Source organism: Rhinoderma darwinii, chromosome 9 (assembly GCF_050947455.1).
Source record: "Rhinoderma darwinii isolate aRhiDar2 chromosome 9, aRhiDar2.hap1, whole genome shotgun sequence".
Lineage (NCBI taxonomy): Eukaryota > Metazoa > Chordata > Amphibia > Anura > Rhinodermatidae > Rhinoderma > Rhinoderma darwinii.
The window spans coordinates 43,188,201-43,205,866 of record NC_134695.1 but is presented as its reverse complement, the minus strand read 5'-3'; the positions used below and the strand labels follow the sequence as shown (position 1 = coordinate 43,205,866).

The 17,666-nt window shown below is 42.6% G+C and overlaps 1 protein-coding gene across 3 annotated transcripts in view; it reads right to left on the bottom strand.

Moving 5' to 3' along the window:
• The window catches only part of SMPD3 (sphingomyelin phosphodiesterase 3), a 113,924-nt gene that overhangs the window by 45,904 nt on the left and 50,354 nt on the right, over positions 1 to 17,666 (bottom strand). For 2 of the 3 annotated variants that reach the window (XM_075837565.1, XM_075837564.1), the window contains one exon: positions 10,616 to 10,682. The gene's annotated coding sequence lies outside the window, so the exon portion shown is untranslated. Of the gene's footprint in view, positions 1 to 10,615; positions 10,683 to 11,504; positions 11,640 to 17,666 lie in introns of all 3 variants that reach the window. The other variant, XM_075837566.1, reaches the window with a different exon arrangement.

Genomic DNA, 17,666 nt, shown 5'->3' with positions numbered 1-17,666 from the left:
AAAAATAAAAAGGTTTGTCGTATTGTTATGAAATCTTCAACAACCTAGGATAAGGCCTCACGCACACAGAAGTCATACAGCTTTGTGTTGTACGGAGAAGTAATAGGGCACTCAAAGGGATACATGGGGCTTTACAGTTCTTCCGTATCCCATTAATCACATAATATAGATGTAGCAACCTTTAACTTGACACTTAACGCATGTGGCAAAAAACAAACTTTTTTTGGTGGCTTTTGTTGTTTTATGCAATAACTTATCAGGGTCAAGTTAAAGATTGCTACATCTGTATTATGGAGCCTCAGGGACTTTGTGGCACCTCATGGTACTCCGCTGCATGTCGTATCATAGAGCTATTCTCCCAAATATATTATACAGAGGGGAACATGGCGGACAAATAGCACGTAGCTGCATGGGGACTCCCTGTGCTGCGATAAAGCTTTCTAGACACGGCTCTGCCACATGCACGTGGCGTTATATGTAGTGACCTACTGTATCGGCTGGTTTCACATGGCTGCATTTCGTCTGTATCTTAGCTTCCGTATTACGGTCACATCACCCGGACCACTGCAATTTAAGTTTGGTTCAGTCGGACCACCAGGGTACGGCTGTTGCAGTCTGGGTGTGACATGGACTCAATAAATAGCCTTTTCATTTACCACCTTTAGACGCTGAATGTGTTGTTTTTTTATATTTACAGCTGTGAAGAGCAGAAATTGCATTCATACAAGAAGTTTTGACGTGGAGTGGACATAAACGTAATCTCCGATTTGCAGAATCATGAAAAACTTCAGAGAGATTGGAAAATGCCTGGATGCATAAAATGAGAGATGCTAAGCAACTAATATAAAAAATTAATATATACATCCTGAACTGCAAAACGAAATGAGGCTGTAATGCCATGGTCCTTATCGCCTGCCACCTGCTATGTTCATGTGAGTCTCAGGTAGATAATGGGTTAACACAATGGAGAGCAAGCAGTGAAATCTAAACACGGTCCCTACATTTCTCTGTTGCTGCGCAGTCAGCCAGAAGATTGGGACATTGTCAGAATAAAGGGACGTTTACATTGGCCAATTATCAGGCAAACGAGCGTTCATATGAACACTCGTTCCCGATCATTGCCCTGTGTAAACAGGGCAATGATCAGCCGATGAACGATCATTCATGGGCTGATTGTATAATTTATGCAGCACACAATATTGTTGTCGGTAGCACATTTTCCTGTGTAAACAGGCAGATGTGCTGCTGACATGATGGAAATCTATGGGGACAAGTGATTGTGGAGACGAGCGATCATGGGGATGAGCGATCATAGTAACGATCGCTCATCCCCATGCATTGCTCCTTGTGAAAAGAGCAAAGGAGCGCCGATAAACGAGTTTTAAGAGGATTCTTCAACGATATTTCCAAGTCACAGATATAACATAATAGCCACCTTTATACAAAGTGTCTTCTAACCCTATATCACGATCTGTCCCACCATCTCATTCGTAATGGAAGGATAGATGGAGCTATATATGAGCTTTTACCTTTGTTGGAAGAGTTATCATTTTACCATTACAAGAAACACCTACAAATGAGGTTCTCCCAGATCTATCCATGTAATAAAATATACCTGCACTACAGTATGGAGATCCTCCTAACAAACTAGCGGAGGTTAAATTGCGCTATATTACAATAGCTGTTCCACAATGACCTACCTCCGCAAGTGTTGTTAGGCCCTGTTCACACTAATGTCATGGATTCCAGGGAAGCCATGACACGGACAGATTTGTGATACGATGGACTCAAACGCTGATAGATAGACGACTTTGACTTATAATGGGTACCGATAAAGTTCAGATCAGGCTCTGTTTATACCTCCGCTAGGAGCCTCCGTCAAGAGTTCTGGCAAGGTTTCCATCATATTGGCTGAGCGTGTATGTTTATGGAGGACTTTATGAAGAAATAACGGTCATAAACGGGTTTGTCTGACAGTTGCTTAATCTGTATGGCCGCTTTAAGATAGAAATCGGAGGCGGACGAATTATGGATCAGTCTACAGGCTCTGTATTATGGATCAGTACAATACAGATTTGTAATATGTTTGTGTGTGAGCCTTATAAGATGGAGTAGATGTAACGAGAATAGTTAATGGTCTGAGTGTAAAACGACCGGTTAATGGTTATCATTACATGAATGTTGCTAAAATGATCAATACCGACTGATGGAAATGCTCCATCTGTTCAAACACTTTCTTAGGGGAGATTCACACGAACGTTGCGTTTTTGCGCGCGCAAACAACGCAGCGTTTTGCGAGCGCAAAAACCATTTGACAGCTGCGTGTGTCATGCGTGTCTGATGCGCGGCTGCGTGATTTTCGCGCAGCCGGCATCATAGAGATGAGGCTTGTCAACGCCCGTCACTGTCCAAGGTGCTGAAAGAGCTAAATCTTTCAGCACCCTCGACAGTGAATGCCGAACACAACAGCGAAAAACCTGTACAAAAAAAAGATAAAGTTCCTACTTACCGAGAACTTCCCGGCCGTTGCCTTGGTGACGCGTCCTTGGTGACGCGTCCTTGGTGACGCGCCTCTCTTGACATCGGGCCCCACCTCCCTGGATGACGCAGCAGTCCAAGTGACCGCTGCAGCCTGTGATTGGCTGCAGCCTGTGCTTGGCCTGTGATTGGCTGGAGCTGTCACTTGAACTGAAGTGTCATCCCGGGAGGTCGGACTGCAGGAAGGAGACAGGAGTAATCGGTAAGTTAGAACTTCGGGTTTTTTTTACAGGTTAATGTATTTTGGGATCGCAAGTCACTGTCCATGGTGCTGAAACAGTTTAACTCTTTCAGCACCATGGACAGTGACTATCTCCTGACGTCGCGTACCGATAATTTTTTTGCCGGGATCGGCCAAAACGAGTTTGGCCGAACCCGGTGAAGTTCGGTACGCAAAGACACTCCGTTTGGATGTTCGGAAACAGAAAAGCACGTGGTGCTTTTCGGTTTTCATTCATCCTTTTCACTGCTGTTGCGCGAATCACGCTCGTCCCACGGAAGTGCTTCCGTGTGGTGCGCGTGATTTTCACGCACCCATTGACTTCAATGGGTGCGTGATGCGCGAAATACGCAGAGTTATTGAACCTGTCGCGCATTTTGCGCAGCAGACAAACGCTGCGCAAAAAGCACGGACTGTCTGTACTGCCCCATAGACTTGTATTGGTCCATGCGTGCCGCGTGAAAACCACGCGGCCCGCACGGACCGAATACACGCTCGTGTGAATCCCCCCTTACTGTAGCATTTACTTCAATATGATTAAAAAATAAATTCATGCCATATGGTCAATGCATATGAGATTTCCCACCATACCAATGATTTTCTATAGGGAAAATAGCTCATATCTTTTCCATATAACCGTCCTGATAACAAAAAATATTGGAACGCTTATATAGATCTAAATTGTACCATGTAAGAACTGCTTGGGGCTGTGACTCCATCATAATATAAATGTGGATATTCATTACCCTTTTTTGTTTTTATTGATTCAATGCATCTAAAATGAAAAATATGGGTATGCACCTTTTCATTATTGCCTGACATACTGATTACTCCTATACATTGAGGAAATTTTGTTTAATTTTTTTAACATATAATCCTTACTCACTAGCAATAGTCTAGCATTGTCATTTGTTTCTTCTCAGCTCCGTTGCCTCTATACATTTCGGACCCTTTCATTATGGGCAGCTGTGGCATGTGATCTTAGTCTGACCATCAAAATTGACCATACTTTAATGTGTAGACAGGAGGTCACTCTCCCCGGTGTGGAGGACTTCCTGTGATCTACAGGATTACATCATCATCTATAAAATCCCTCCTGGCAGCTCGAGACCCCTCTCCACGCAGATTCACTCTCCTTGTTTCTATGTAGGTCCCACATGTATAAAATACTGCTGGAGAAATAATTTCTGCACTAAGGGCTCATTCACATCTGCGTTGGAGGCTTCATTAGGGGCCTCCGCCGCAGATTTACTCGAAGGTACTGGAAACTATAGCGCAGCATGCTGCACTATTGTTGGTGGTAAAACCACGAACACCCTGGCGGAACCCATTAAAGTTAATGGGTTCTGTTGGCCGTTGGTAGTGTCCGATGTGCAAACGGAACTGGCACTTCTGATATTTCCATTGTTCTGCTCCTCTGATGGAGCAGAACAACAGAAAGCCAAAGATAGTCGTGATATAATAGGGGAGTCCATATAATGATTAGATGCAGAGTTATAAACTCCCATCACACCAACTGTCTATACTATCTGTAAGTGCTGTGTGCAGAATCTCCAGTGTATTCCTATGAGATGCTGCTCCACACTGTCTCCTGTGTAAAAACTGTCACAGAGAAATCTATCACAAGCAGGAGACAAGCTGAGGCTACATAGAGATTCACCGAGACTCTGCTGTTAGGGGACAGCAGTTCTATGTCACTGATCTATCACTTGCTGGACTTAGATAGGACTCAGAGCAGAACAAGTGCAGTGTGATGAGACTCCACCACCCTCTGCTCAGCCAGAAGCAACATAAAAAGTAGGCTGCGTTAGTGCTTGTCCACACGTAATGTAATTGCTGCAGAAAATTTCTGCAGTATTTCCGTTGAAACATGCAGACAATCGGCTGCAGAAAAACCGCACCATTTCGTCTGTTCTTTACTGCAGAAAATAGTGCGGATTTTGTTGCGTTTTTCTCAAGTCTGGGAGATGGTGATCTCTCCTCTAAATAATGTAGCAATTCAGTCCACTTTTCCGCAGCAGGAATTGACATGCTGCAGTACGAAAAATATGCATGGCAAGTGAATTTCTGGGCGGAAATTTTACGGAAATGAGGCGGAAATCAGATTTGTTAAACCAACTTTGTGGCTACTGTATTCCGCTGTGTATTTACCGTCCGCAATTCTGGACGGAAAATACGCAGCACATCAACTAAAACAGGTATAAACAAGGAATACCCCAGAGCCTCTACATTATATAGGAGTACTTTTTCAAGCTTACTTGTTACTGGGAATATTATGTCATGGATTTAAGTATTTAGTCTCTATTGTACATTTATAATCACTGGTTGTCGTCCCTTTTGTCAATGTGGGACTGATTTGAATTCATATTTTAAAGCATATCAAATAAATAATACATTTTATTGGATTACTCCAGACTTTTCAGCACTTGTTTTCTTGTTTGAGCCAGTCTGGTCTGATCTGTAGTCGCACTCTCCTCCATCCATCCCCTACTCACATACATTTGGTAGGTAAGCAAGAAGTAGGGTTCAGGTGGATGTCAAACCCCGCATCAGACCGTGTTTGTTTGTGGTCTGTTAACATGGAGACACATAGTTCCCCATAGGAGCTGTATACACAAAATGATAGGAGATCTTTTGCAAAGTTGCTTTCGTTTTCATTCTAAATGCATTGGAACAATAAAAATGTGTTGCGAAGGAAGACCTTACCGTTAAAAGCTTGAAAAATATAAGTACAGTACAATGCGCGTTAGTGATGTGATGACCTAAGATCATTGTAAATTTATTGGTTCAGGTCGCAACATTATAGGTCCGACTATTTCTTAAAGAGAAACCTTTTTGGACCAAGGAGAATGCTATGGACTGGTTAAATAACCTCAAGTACTGTCCCACCCCCATTCCACCAAATCACATGTGGGGGGTTCCAATGAATGAGGAGAAGAACACAGTGGTTGTTGCATTAGTGATTCATTGTTAAGTGCATTAACGGTTAGAAAATAGACTGTTACACCAAAATATTGTGTATAAAGGGAACAGAATGAAAAATGCTAATTACTGTTATTTTTATTACTAGAACAGATTATTTTTAGGCGAGCGTGTGCTGTTTAGGACACAGTGCATGCAGTTTGTGACATCATCGCACATGCTGGCTTTAACCCCTGCCGTTTCCTTTGCGGTTAAAGCGTTAGCGGTTTTAGCCAATGACAGGAGCTAAGTAGGTGGAATGAGTTCTGATGTGAATGCGTCTCCATCCCACACAGCTTCCCTGCGCGCACACAGAAATTCAAGGAAATATAATTGTCTTTATTTAAGACACCAATATTTTATACAATCCCGTAGGCTAATCCGCACACACTGCATTACTGGGCTTCCTATAAACAATCACTCAGGATCCCAGTGGAACATATTGTGTGGGAAATGGATGAGAAAAGCATTTAGTTCCATATAAATGGTTTAAAATGACAGTTCAGTACACCATCAATCTCCAGTAATAGAAACCTTTTACTGACAGTGTTACCACTTTGGATGTAGACCAAGAGCAAGGCCAGAGTTTAGATATTGATAGTGGGGGTGTAGCTGGTCAGTTACATAAGGGCCATGCCTTAGGGGCCTAATGGCTAGTTCACACAGCGTTTTTTGGGCGTAAATTTTGACATAGAAACTGTCGGAATCAGCGTCACGAAACTCCCCAAATCTCCCCCTCATTGACTTCAATGGGAGGCAGAGGCATTTTTTCTGGCAGCTCGAGAAAAAAAACCAAAAAGTGGCATGTTCTTTCTTTGAGCGGTTTCCACCTATGACCTCCCATTGAAATCAATGGGAGGCAGAAAAATCTGCAAAGCTAGTTTGGAGCATATTTTGACCACAGTTTTTTGCATTAGATTCATACGGCTGGAAAAAAAAAAAGCAGCTAAAAAAAACTTGCCAAAAGCATGGAAAAAAAGCTTAAAAAAACCCCCAAAACACTTGCTTTGAAAATCTGCATCAAAGTGTGGTTACAGTGTAAACATCACGATTTTACTGCACCATGTGAACGGACCATATAATTTCTGCATAGACTTTTCACTATTGGGTCATCAATCCCTTGACCAGTGTTTACACTCTACTACTTGGCTTCAGTTTTTGATTATTTTGATAAAGGGTATGTTAGGATATAAGATAGACCCAATTATTTGAATCAAACATTTTGTTTAATATTTCATCATGTCAGCCATGGTAGCTCTTCGTAACAATCAAAACAAGCATTGCCGTTAGACCTACCATCACATTCTCACAGAAGACCGCGCGGGTGACAACTGCGATGAAGCGTGGTTACTGTGTAATATAAATATTATTTTTCTTCCCCACGAATAAAGAACAAATATATTTCTGCCATTTTTTTGTTTATTTCTTATACCATTCACTTTTCACACTGATTATTATGGTCGTGTGAATACCTAATAAGTGTAGGTTTTCTATTTTTAAGTAACGTATGCATAATACATTTTTATAAAAAATTTTTAAATCCCATTAAGGGATCCCTATTTTATATGTTTACTAGCATTTATACCCGGCGTTATTCGGGAGGTTGACTTACGGTATAGATAGAGTAAAACCTCACTATTTAAATACCCAATTATGAGTTGTAAGGCCCCATGCAAACGACCGTAGAATTTGTCCGTAATCACGGACCCATTCACTTCTATTGCCCATGGACACCTTCCTGTATATTTACAGGAAGGTCTCCGTGCCGTAGAAAGCCTCCGCAAAAGATAGGACATGTCCTGTTTTTGCTTTTTATGGACCGTGCTCCCATACTTTATATGGGAGCACGACCCGCATAATAATTAGAGAGTACTAAAAGTTAACTTACCTGCTTCTTCCTCCAGTCCAGCCTCCCGGGATGACATTTCATCCCATGTGACCGCTGCAGCCAATCACAGGCCAATTACAAGCTGCAGCGGTCATATGGACTGCCACGTCATCCAGGGAGGCCGGACTGGATGTCAAGAGGGACGCGTCACCAAGACAACAGTACATATGAACTTCTTTTACTTTCAATCGCTGTGGAAACTCTGCCCGAAAGGGCCGCACCTTCTCTCTTTCCAGCACTGATAGAGAGAAGGGGCTGCCGATTAGTGCAGAGAAAACGGGTCCGTAAGTACGGGTGGAATACTGGTGACACCGGACCCAATGTTATTGGAAGCACCATTAAATATCCTTAACACTATAATCACATAGTGTTAGCATTTAGAATCATTTTCCTCGCTCCTCATCTTTACCATTAGTCCCTCCATCGCTCATTGCTTCGCCGTGCATTTTAGTCCCCCCAATCGCTCATTGCTTCTCCATGCATTTTAGACCCTCAATTATACGAGACAGGACAACTGTCCTGTCTCTGTGTAAACCCGCTGTGGCCAACATCGCAGTGCTGCTGTGTTAGGCAATTCAGCGAGGAATGATGTACGTTGCAGCCAATTATGGGCTGCCACGTCATCAATAGGGGCGGAGCCTGTCAGTGCAATCCGTTACCTGGGGAACGCGTGTCCAATCAAAAATAGCTATTCCCTGATTTTAAACCAATGAAAAAAAATCGGGCTTCAAACAAACTTTTGAAAATATATATATAAGATTTTAAAGTTATGACCTATTAGAATACTTTATGACACAGGATGCGGTTAGGGCAACATACTCTTAGTGTGCCCTTACAGCTGGCTTAATGAGCAGACAGCACTAGGGTCCTTTCTATAAGTCCCCAGGTCTGACTGCACAGGGGTCTTCCCAGTCCCTGATCATGTCACTGGGAAACCCGGTCAAAAGGGGATCATGTCGTGGTAACTTTTTGACCGTGGCATACAAAGGGTTAAATTAGAGATCCGAGAACCCGTGCATGGCTTATTCTAGAGTGCCTATTTTTTGCCTCATTGCAAACTGAGAAACATAAATTATTATTCCATACGTGTCCCAGGAGATCAGTCATTTCTCTCCTCCTCCTCCAAATCCTGTATCTGGCAGTAAGACAACTGGCTGCAGAAGGAGCCTCCCCCTGTTTGTAATAGGAGACTAGGAACACTAAGCCCCATCCTTTGTTAAGCCCCATCTCCTCAACCAAAACTGGAAGAGCTCAGTAGGAAATTAGTCCCTATTCTCGGTTTGTTTCAGGAGCTTGCAGAAATCCTGCAGACTGACAAAAGTTGTGGGCAAGTTTTTTGTTTGTTTTTTTATCAATCATTTCTAGGTTGAGTGTTCCTATAAAAAGAAAGCCACTGAAGGAGGGGATGCAATTCTGCCAGTTTTTTGTATGCCCCATTCTCTGGGAGCCGCTCAGCTATTCCACATAACCTTGATGCCTCTCCTTAGGGGGCAAGATCTCCTGGCCCTCTCATCAGCACTTAAAGGGGGCCATTAAGTAGGCACAATTTCTCAAATTAGCAGATTTGATAGAACAATGTACAATCTCAGGGGAACCTGTGCTGGTGTGAGTTTATCTTTAACGTCGGAGACCTGTAATATAAAAACTATAATCATACGATTGACGATGATGACTTTGTACTTCATGTAGGAATATAAGTATCTTCTCATATGTCTTATCATTCAATAACACGTATATTAATGTGTTAAGTACAGTAAAGTGTATTTCTCAGCTCACTATAAGGTACCGGTCTGTATGCAGCCACCATTTAATTCATACAGGGAAACCACTCCAAAAGACCACCCTTTTGAGAAGCCCCCCCCTCCATCTAGACCAGAATTTTCTATGATGGATTATCAATTCCTCTGTGTGAATTAACCTCTTCTTCGAGAGGCCCACACCTCCAGAAGACCATTTTTCACTACAATTTTAAGTAGTCGCCTCCTATTTATGGTGATATCTAATATTTAATACCATCATTCTTTGAAGAGCGTTCTGTCAATGATGGCATTTAGTATGATATATAATAGGTCATACAGTAACAGAGGGATCTTCATTAGGCTCTTTCCTGCCAATACAAGGCATTTTCCTCAATCTCCAGACCAAGATGTTACACAATGCACGGAAAGAAGGATCAATATCCAACTAATTAAAACCATCAGATCGGTTCTTCAAAGTGTCAGAATTTATCTGTGAGCAGCAATAACCCTAAGGGTATGTTCACACGACAACGCAAAATACATCTGAAATTACGGAGCCGTTTTCAGGCGTTCCTGAATTTCAGAAGTTTTTGCATGTACTCGCGTTTTTCGCTGCGTTTTTTACCGATGTAATTGGAGCTGGTTTTCATTGGAGTCAATAAAAAACGGCTCCAATAACGTCCCAAGAAGTGTCCTGTACTTCTTTGACGCGGGCGTATTTTTACGCGCCGTTTTTTGACAGCGACGCGTAAAATTACACCACGTCCTAACAGAACATCGTAAGACTGGGCAGATGTTTGCAGACGTATTGGAGCCGTCTTTTCAGGCGTAATTCGAGGCGTAAAACGCCTGAATTACGTCTGAAAATAGGTTGTGTGCACATACCCTTAGGGTATGTGCAGATGTAGTGTTTTCAGCAGTTTTTCGGGCCGTAAATGTGCCCCGAAAAATGGCTGAAAAATCGGTAGCGTTCTGTTACAACGGGGCTGTTTTTTACGCCTTGTTTTAAAAAAATGGTGCGTAAAAAGACGACCGCGACAAAGAAGCGCATGTCACTTCTTGGGACGTTTTTGGAGCAGTTTTCATTGACTATTGAAAAACAGCTCCAAAAACGGGCGTAAAAAACGCTGCGAAAAACACGAGTTGCTCCAAAAACTTCTAAAAATCAGGAGCTGTTTTCCCTTGAAAACAGCTCCATATTTTCAGACGTTTTTGAGTTTGCGTGTGAACATACCCTTAGTATAACTTGTAGGCATTTAAAGAACTCACCAGAAAACAAGGATCCACGGTCCTCCTCCTGATGCTTTTATGTCATCAATCGAGATTCTCTTCTAACCTGAAAGCAACAGAAAAACTTTATGCAGATTTGACACTTATAAAATTTTAAAACTGATCGGGCTTCTCTACACTGGGCCTTGCACAGTGTTCTACCATTATACTGTAACATTACACTACATAAGACCGCAAAATATGTTCCATCATTTTAAGATGTCATCACACAAGTAAAAAAAAACAACTAAAAATTAAGTTGTGTGTGAAGTGATTGCCAGTCCTTTACTTTTAGAAATATTACTGGCCGAGATGTGTAGGTGTAGACTAGACAGTGTAGACTGAGCAATCAGCTTACGGAGTAGTCCTCATGGCAGAGGCATAGCTAGGTTCTCCAGCACCAGGGGAAAAGATTCAGTTTGGCGCCCCCCCCCCAACCTCTTTCCCGACATCTCCTTCCCCCTCGCCGTGTTTGTTTTCTCTACCATTCAATGACGTGTCGTTTCTTTTCCACATTTCTTTTTATGTAACGCGAGCATAAAAACATTTGTACATTTTACAAGCAATATAGTTCTATACACAACACCAGAACCAAGCTCAGTACATATATACAGCACCAGGACCAAGCTCAGTACATATATACAGCACCAGAACTAATCTCAGTACATAAATACACCACCAGCACAAATACAGCTCAATTTAGTGCAACCCCTGCCGTATAGGTTTGCACTAATTTGTTTCCAACTCCCAGCATGGCCCGAACAATGGTAAGGATATATCACAAAAAATAAATCATATCATAATCATACCACCATCATCTCACTGCAGATCATACAGTGACTACATTACTGATTAGAGGCAGAATAAAGATTTACATTAAGTGACTCACCGGTGACGTCTCAGATTCTAGTTCTTTTTCTCCATCCGGTCCAGACCTCTATGATGACTTCTCCCGGTCACAGCCAATTTCTGCAGTTTGCCGCTCAGATGTCTTCAGCTTCTTACTTTTCCAATAATTCTACACCTATAAATAAAGATAAAGTTCTCATTATACCACACACTACGCCCCTAAATAGAATAGCGTATCATACACCATACACTGTGTCCCCCCCCACACACACACACACACACACACACACACACACACACACACACACACATCATGCTCCCTGTAAGATAGTGCCTGCCATAGAGCCCCCTGCAGATAATGTCCCCATACAGCCCACCCAAAATTGCTCCCCCTATAGTGCTCCAGATAGCCCACCCCTGTATATAGCCCCCTGTAGATATAGCCCACCCCTGTATATATGTATATAGTGCTCCACAGATAGCCCACCCCTGTATATAGCCCCCTGTAGATATAGCCCACCCCTGTATATAGTGCTCCACATAAAGTCCACCCCTGTATATAGTGCTCCACAGATAGCCCACCCCTGTATATAGCCCCCTGTAGATATAGCCCACCCCTGTATATAGTGCTCCACATAAAGTCCACCCCTGTATATAGTGCTCCACAGATAGCCCACCCCTGTATATAGCCCCCTGTAGATATAGCACACCCCTTTATATAGTGCTCCATAGATAGCCCAACCCTGTATATAGCCCCCCTGTAGATATAGCCCACCCCTGTATATAGTGCTCCACAGATAGCCCACCCCTGTATAGAGCCCCCTGTAGATATAGCCCACCCCTGTATATAGTGCTCCACAGATAGCCGACCCCTGTATAGAGCCCCCACTGTAGATATAGCCCACCCCTTTCTATAGTGCTCCATAGATAGCCCACCCCTGTATATAACCCCCCTGTATATATAGCCCACCCCTGTATATACTGCTCCATAGATAGCCCACCCCAGTATATAGCCCTCCTGTAGATATAGCCCACCCCTGTATATAGTGCTCCACAGATAGCCCACCCCTGTATAGAGCCCCCACTGTAGATATAGCCCACCCCTGTCTATAGTGCTCCATAGATAGCCCACCCCTGTATATAACCCCCTGTATATATAGCCCACCCCTGTATATACTGCTCCATAGATAGCCCACCCCAGTATATAGCCCTCCTGTAGATAAAGCCCCCCCCCGGCAGATAAAGCCCCACTGTAGATAAAGAACCCCCCCCCCCCCGTAGATAAAGCCACCCACTTTTTTATTACAATAAAATAACAAACTATTCAAACTCACCTTAATCCCGTTCCCACGCCATCTGGCAGCAATGGAGACCTGCTCTCTTCTGCGCAGGTCTCCTGGGGTTGAACGAAGCATCTATGAAAGGAGCTGATTGGCAGGGCAGAGTGACTTTCCCTGTCATTCAGCGCCTTTCAACGACGCAAGCGGCACAAAGTATCGCACCGCTTCACTCGTAGAAAGGCGCTGAATGGCCGGGAACGGAACGTACCCGGCCATTCATTGCTTTTAATTGTACCTGTGTCCTATAGACGCAGGTACAATTATAGTACAGGAGGGGGTAGCGCTGGCGCCCTCCCTTTAAGTTGTGCCCGGGGCACATGCCCCGCCTGCCCCCCCTAGCTGATGTCACTAGTCCTATCACAGGGCTTGCCAGTGACATGGCCTCTTGGTCTGCTATGCTCATAGCACGCAGAAATCTGGTGTGCCATGTTTCCATGCTGTAGCTCTATTTCATGTATAAAAAAAAAAGGATCTCAATATTGACGGAGTCTTTTCATTCTAGGTAACATTTGTAAAGGTTGGTTAACACTGTACGATGGCAAAAGGAGCAAGTTATTATGTTAAACTTTCTTGGACAAAAAAAAACCCTGCAGCCAGATTATGATTACTCAGCACAGGGCAATGTTACTGTCCCTTCGGGGTTTCTATTGACAATCCAGATCTAAAGATGGCAGTGCACACGGACATGTAACCTATATAGCCCCTAAATGTATAGTGTCTACAGTCTATTATAGTCTAGAGCCAGGCAATTTATCAATTTATACGCTGTGTATTAGATATACGTGTACAAATTACCTATGCTGACAAGAGGTGAGGAAAAAATATATAAAATTGACCCTGGATAGAACATAGACATTTATAAAAAAAACAAAAAAAAAAACACGGAGAACGACTAGGTATATAAAGCTAAAAGGGTTTTGAAAATGTCCAAAATGGGGCATAAATGGAACTTGCATTGGTTAGCTTAGTATAAAATTATATTAGTTTGCATCAAGTATGAGCAAATTATTATAACACCTGGAGCCAAACGGACAGCTCCAGTGGCCAGTTAGAATTTTTAAGTAGCCAGGAGTGACTCATGGGATTTCTTCAATAAAATGAAATAATTGGAAATAAAAAAAACCCTCAGTAACATTTCCAATATTAGCTTTTACGTTTTAACTGCGGTCCGTCCAATAGGCCAATATTAGATCAGTTAATGGAAATGTTACTTTTCGAGCTCTACAAACCGTGGAAGAATCCAGGTCATGGACCAATTTCCTAGAAATCCAATTAACCTTTCAGTATGTTAATGTGACGTAAAAGGAACAGGAACATGAAAATTGCATGAAGTTGCCACTTAATTCAGATATAAACCCATTGATCTAGTGCTGGAACATAATAAACATTGAGCCACTGTGTGATGATTTCGTACGATGAGCGTTTCAATATTTTTTTTTATCATAATACTCAGGGGCAAAAATAGATATAGAATCCCCCATGGAAAAATATTTTTATAGCGCGGGAAGTACTGTATCTTTGCATTACCCCCTATCTACTTTTCTAGGACTAAACTAAAGCAGGTACTATTTACAACTAAGAAAAAAAATGTAAAAGCATGTACAATAAATAATAAACATTGGGGCACATTCACAATTAGTACCATAGCCATAACGATTATAATCCTAAAATTATTTAAGCCATTAAATACTATGTGTACTTTGAAACAAATAGCCATGAATAAAACTATCCTAACATTTAGCTCTAATTCAAGCCTTTGTATCTCCATGGTTACAGACTACAAACAAACTAGGTGTAGTCTGATCCTGTCTTAATGTGTACCTCATTTTCATCTGTCCCCAGTCCTACTGTCTGTAGACTTACAAAGAGAGGTCAAAAGGCGCTAACATCTAGGCCCCAGTACGATGCTGTAACGTGTAGCCTAAAATAAAAGCTTTTCACATCATACTTTGTCTACAATCCATTCGATGTCAACAGTGCCCGATTTTCCTTGTTTTTCTGTTTTACTGTCACCAAGAAGGGGCAGATGGAAGGGAGTAACATAGGACCGCAGGATCGGGCTACACAAGTTTGATTGTATCCATTGAGACTCATAGGTCTGCATAGGAGCTGTAGACACAAAATGGTATGACATTTTTAATCAAGACTTTTTGCAAAGTTGCTCTAGATTTTATTTTAGATGCATTGGAAATATTAAAAAATTTATGCAAATGTGTATACACCCCTTAAGTCTATGGACCGTTTAGGTGACAGATATCTATAAACGCATAAAACACAGTACTTTGTATGTAGCTACCATATACCGGAGTGTAATTGAGGGTCTTGTACTCTCAGTACCTGGTAAAGTAATAATTATAGATGGGTGAATTGATCGCCAATTTACAGTTCTCAAAGCAAAGAATATGCAAATCAACTTGTCTATTATATGCGAATGGCTGGTGAATCAGCTGATGGATTTTCTACTCGCTAGTAATAATATACGACTTTTACCACTTAATTTTATAGATGCATCTGCTCCTTCTAAAGGCCCGAAATAAAACTTTTCCTGATGCATTTATTGCCTTGGAATCGAATAGATATTTGTTTGCATCTAAAAGCGGATTTCCTTTGCTAGTTCCCAGCTTGTTGCGTTGATGACATCACAGGAAAACCTTAACCTGGTTAGCATTTACATCAAGAGGTAATGAGCTGGTTAATTCAATAAGGTCCTGTGGAAGAGTTATGGCGGCCCAGTGTCCCGAACACCAAGCTGACCAATTAGCAATAAATCAATTAGAAAACCTCGGATGGAAATAAAAGAAGCCAAACAGGAGGGATATAGAATAACAATCCAGAGACATCTACCAGATCCCTCATATGTAACAAAGTAATAAAATAAAGACAATGGTGGGTGGAGTGAAAGCGTTAGTTAAAAAAAGACCAAAGAATTCTAAGTTATACCTAAAGAGGGATTCCAATTCTGTACTTTTAAATGTATTCCCATAATTCCTTGCATTCCAGTGGGTCAAGAACTACGTGGAATACCGAGAAAGCAATGGGCGAAAGGAAGCAGCGCAGGGGCGGGGGGGGGGCGTATCAGACAATGGCCGTTTATCCACTTAAAGACTGCATAAGGTATATGCCAGGTGTCACAAAGCCCGGGGGATTGGTTGTAAACGGGCCAGCAGGGGCGGTGTGAACCCTCCTTGTCATCAAGGGATTTGACTTATGGCTACTCCGGGGAGCAGAGTCTAAGGGTATCCCAGGGTCTTCCCTCTTGCACTGGAATATGGACTTCGCTGCGGGGAAACCCCTGGTTGCTACCCCAGGACTAGTCTCTCGTGGTGACAGCTGACTTGAATAGAAGCAGAGTGATCTGGAGAGCTAACGGTCAGGAAATGCTGCGAAGATTCCTTACGGTTAACGTACATATAGGTCAGGGCACGTGGCAGAGATTGGTCACGGTAAACGTCGCTATAGGTCAGGGCAGACATGGATGGTGAAAAACAGGCAAGGTCGGCGTACAGACTTTCAAACACTAGACAGGAGTGACAGACTTGGAACACACTGGAACACAAGAGAACCAAATTGCTCTGGCAAGTCCAGTAGAGGGCAGGAGGTGTTTATATACCAGGATGTCTGGAAGAATATGATTTTGCCACGGGCTGGTCCTTTAAGAACGCAAAGGCTGGGGCGGCCACCAGGCAAAGAACGAGGAGGAAGAGAGTGGCAGAGTGGATCAGGACGCCGTGGACCGGTAAGTATAGAGCCAACACTAGGAAAAGCTGATAGAAATAACACAGATTGAAATAGGAAGAAAATAAATTGAGATAATGGGTAAAGATGGAGGGAGGGAAATGTTGTTCCCATGAACAACTGTTCATAGGAAAATGAGCAGTAATGAAATAAGGCTTGTTCACATCTGCGTTCTGTGTTTCTGTTGCTCTGCTCCGCCAGAGGAGCAAAATAATGGAAACACCGGAAGCACTGGTTCCATTGCATGACGGACACCATCAGCGACTGGCTGATCCGATTGAAATTAATGGGTTCCATCAGGTTTCCGTCATTTTACCGGAAACAATAGCACAGCATGCTCCGCTATAGTTTCCGGTATGTTGGATCGAATCTGCGACGGAGGCTCCTAACGGAGTGGCCAAAAGGATTTTAAGAGTATTGGACATTTATGCTCATTAGCCAATGTGGTAAGATTTGTTCTGCTACCATGATCGTCACTTCAAGGGGCCGTTTAAGACCAAGAAGATCAGTCGTCAGAAATTATTTGTGAGTCACACTCCTATGCATAGTGGCGCTAAGCAAGCGAAATGTGCTGTAAATAAACATCTAACAGTGATCATTGCATTTGCATTTTATTTTGAAGTATATGTCAAATATTGTCATACATGAGCAAATAAGCCTGTGTCAAATGGATCTTGTGACCGGATACTAAGGCCCCATGCACACGACCATAAAAATAACCCGTAATTACGGACCCATTAATTTCTATGGCCGACGGACACCTTCCCGTATATTTACGGGAAGGTGTCCCTGCCGTAGTAACTTGCCAAAAAAAATTGGACATGTCCTATTTTTTTTATTTTACGGACCATGCTCCCATACTTGTGGGTCTACTAAGAACTGATCGGACGTCGCTACTCTTTGCGGCAGTTCTCCGTTCTGTTTAATAGAAGGGGTCCTGAGCAGGGGACCAACCTCTATGATGTCACTATGCACTAAGTTACTTCTATTATATGACATGTAGCAGTGTTTCTAATTCAGTGGCATGGGATGCTATTTGGTCCACAGGTCCCCTTCACATCGCGTTCATTGCACTACGTTTGACGACCACGTCCGGAAATGCTCCGGCATAGACGTTAAACATAGGC